The 3,713-nt window shown below is 43.8% G+C and overlaps 1 pseudogene; it reads left to right on the top strand.

The window, feature by feature from the left end:
- LOC139025291 (coiled-coil domain-containing protein 122-like) overlaps positions 1 to 2,245 on the top strand; it is a 7,689-nt pseudogene extending 5,444 nt beyond the window's left edge.
- Positions 2,246 to 3,713: the final 1,468 nt, after the last annotated feature.

Raw genomic sequence — 3,713 nt, 5'->3', positions numbered from 1 at the left:
ATTCGCTAACCCTAAAACACCACTTGTGGACCTAACCAGTAGGCTATGGCCTCACACTGGGAACAAAGAAACATGTAAATACACATAACTGACATGTAAACTGTCTCATACCACCAGAAACCTGTCATTTATCACATACAAATTATGTATATAATCAAATCCGGACCTCTGGCAATCCATTGTAAAATAAATTAATACGAAAACTAGGGCCACATTTCCCTTAGTTTACTTCACTGACTAATGGATTTTAATAACAATCACTATTTATTTCCCCTACATTTTGAGAGGGAATGGCACAAATGAACGTTTCTCCAATATCTGGAAAATGAAGATGAGCCACTCAATTCAATGGAACTCTTTGGGTGTGTCCGAACTTGTGGTTTCTTTAATTGTTTAATTCTTAACATAAGTATATTGTTTTACTCGGCAAAGGTGAAGTCAGTCAATATGGGGCGTATTGGGGGAATCACACCGGAAACCCCCCAAGAACGTCCGCCAGGCCAAGAGAGCGCACGTGCTGAGCTGAGCGCGAAAATCAACTCTGTTTCGCGCACAACAACAAACGTGTCAWCATGGCCAACTCTGCTGGGATGACGGTGGAAAATGGCAAGAAAACATATAGCAAATTCCTTATAAAATGTTGGACTATCTGTATTATCTTGGGAAGCTTTGCTAAAACAGCAGAAAGTATGCCTAAAGTTGTTGGCTTTGGGGCTACTAAAGAGCTAACGTTAGTAGGACTACAACAAGCTAATTTAGGAAGCTAGCTAGCTTAACTAATAACAAACCACATTATTTCTTCAGACGTGACAGCGTCCCTTCCATGTATTGCTGTAGAGACACACGGAGGGCCTGACTTCTCTCTAACACAAGCTTTAGAAGACGTCTCTCAACAAGGATATGCCCAGATTGTGGCCCTCCAGGAGAAACAACAAGTGCTMAGCTCTCCAGGTGAATCTCTCCTTACCTGCTAACACACTGACCAGTAACATTTTAAAACTCCAGGAACACTGTAATTATTGCTGCTTACATTATATACATTTTCCATGCAACATTAATATTAGAGCATTTGTTTTAACACTCAGTGTAAAGCAATGCTGTTTTCATCTGCTACCAGGCCATACTATCAGWCATTGAGAAGAAAGGCAAAGAAGCTGAAGTGGAGTTAAAATCCAACGTGAGGCAGATTCTCATCCTGGAGGGTGAGAYGGAACACCTGCAAGACCTGGGCTTGCGTTCCATCACCKTCTACAACGAAAACACAGAGCTCCGACTGCTGATCGAGGAAGAGGAGGACAACTCCAGCTGCGTGYTGGCCRGTTACAACACCTACCGGAACAAGATGGAGGGCCACCGGACAGCCGTCTTGCAAGCGGAGAGCCAGACGAGGGCTCACAGGGAGCTAGTGGAGAAGAGGGCTCTGGTCAGAGTGCTCACAGAGAGGAGCTGAGGGCCGACCTGGAAAACCCAGAGGGGAACGCTGTGAAGCAGGCACAGGTCAGAGCAGCTGAGGAACCAGTRTAGATGTTGACAGATTACAGTCATATGGGATACGTTAAAAAAACACGTTCATTTTGTCCTGTGATCCCTGTCTTCTCCACTTCATCTGTTCGCAAGTTGTTATCGTGAATCAGTAATAAAACTGCAATCTCTTGACAGAAAGAGATGGATGACATGAGGGGGCAGATCTCAGACCAGAGGAAGATGGTGACTGAGAGAAGAGAGCTCATCTTGAAGGAGTTTGAGAGTCACACACTGATCAATAAGCATATCGAGGTACGGTAGTGAATCCCTGTTGTCAGATGCTCACTTACCCCCTTTTTCCTCTAATCCAACAGAAAATAACTCACTCCAGACAGTTTATGTTAGATAAAGACCCACCATGTACAGTATTCATAATAAAAATAACTTTTTATCTGGTACCTTTCGAACATGCAGCTCAAAGTGGTGTACATGCAAAAAGGAAAGAAATGCAAGACAATGTCAACAAAAATCAAAAAGTACAATATCTGTTTAAAACCCAAGTGTGTTGTTCTCAGATCCAGAACAGACGGTACGATGCCATCGTGAAGCGTCTCCACTGCCAACTGATGAAGGCCCAGTCCGGCCACAGGCAGTTGTCTGATGATATCTACCACATGGAGAGAGAGATCCAGGACCTCAAGAGACACCTCGAGGTGCCATAAGTTAGCATTCTGGTTCATAAAACTGTATGTTTTGTAGTATGACCTAAGGCTAGGAGTTTTCCCAAGCCAAGACATACTTCAGCCCTAGTGTAGGTCTGTGCATAACAGTTTTATTGCTGTTCATTTTCTATTTGACAATTTTCTCTCTCATAGTTTTTTAAGTGACAGTAATGAATTGGAAAGCCATTAAACAAAAGCATTTTTTTTTACAGAAAACTGGCTTTCCCTCCCCATTACAAATAACTTGTGTTTCCCCCTGAATTTAGAGATAAAGCTGTGACACTCACTGGCCAGCAGAGGGCAATGGTGTCAACCAAGAAATAGCAACTATTCCCGTGTTACTGTATAGAAGACAATAATCACTGTCAGTCACTTTGTAGACAAAACAACCTTTATTGGTGTGTTTCTCTCCTGTCTCTCATCATCTTGACAAAAACAACAGATCAGAACAGGAGACAAACTGATGAAATGGAGACGTGAAGGAAACCTTTTATACATTAAACCATGGCAGGGATCGCCTTAGCGTAAATGCTGTACATGATAAAACATAGAACCAACTACCGGCGGATTACACACACTAAGACACGCAACATCAGAGGAACAGAATATTGAGTCATCAACGGTTTTAGGGTTAGAGAATAAAGCAAGGACCAAACTTCTCTCTCTCTCTCGAATAATTGATGGTGCGTTTAAACGGAACAAAAATAAGATGAAACAGGGTAGAAACGTGTCAGTGTTCTTGTTTGTTTCTGTGAACACAGTGCTTTCTCATTATGTTCCCTTCCCGACATTAAAGAAGTCTCGGTCCCGAGACTCTCTTTCTTTCTCTCTCCTTTTCTTTGTTTATTTCTCTCACATTGCCTGTTTCCCTCTCCCCCTCCTTCTCCTCTTCCCTCTGTGGGCTGGGGGTTGCAGCAGTAAATATAGTTGAGTTGTTTTACTGTCCATCAGAAGGCTTCTGAGTGTCAGATCAGAATTTGCACTTTGGAAGTCTAATTAACTGTCCATTTCAAATATAACCATGACATCCRTAGAACCATCTTCAGTTAAATTATATGTGATCATATAAACATAACAGAAACACCATCAGTTTAGTCAGTTCAGTCCAGATTCACAGTGGTCATGCATGTGTGTCCAGCCAACTACCGCCACCCACCATCCATGTCCCTTCAGACACCCCGGGGGGGTTAGGGTTAAGTTTAGACTAGGGGCTCTTCATCCATGAATTAGCCCAGGGGCTGTAAATGCTTGTCCTGGGGACCCACAGTGGTTTTTAATCCAGGACTGAAAGAGAGTTTCTCCTTGAGCATGTGGGGGTTTGAGGGACAGCCAGCCAGGCAGTCCTACAGGCAGTCTTCCAGCAAAGACTCTGGTCTAGGTCTTGCTCCAGTGGAGGGGGGGTCACAGCGATGAGAGGAAGCACAGTAGCAGTGTGGCAAGGCTGGGTATTAGGGCTGGGGCTAGCAGGGACTCTGGGCTCCAGTCTGCAGCTCCATCAGTCAAAAAGGGCTCTGGAGAGTCAAACCC

The sequence above is a fragment of the Salvelinus sp. IW2-2015 genome, unplaced genomic scaffold (assembly GCF_002910315.2).
Source record: "Salvelinus sp. IW2-2015 unplaced genomic scaffold, ASM291031v2 Un_scaffold2474, whole genome shotgun sequence".
In the NCBI taxonomy this organism is placed as follows: domain Eukaryota; kingdom Metazoa; phylum Chordata; class Actinopteri; order Salmoniformes; family Salmonidae; genus Salvelinus; species Salvelinus sp. IW2-2015.
This window is presented reverse-complemented; position numbering and strand designations above follow the sequence as displayed.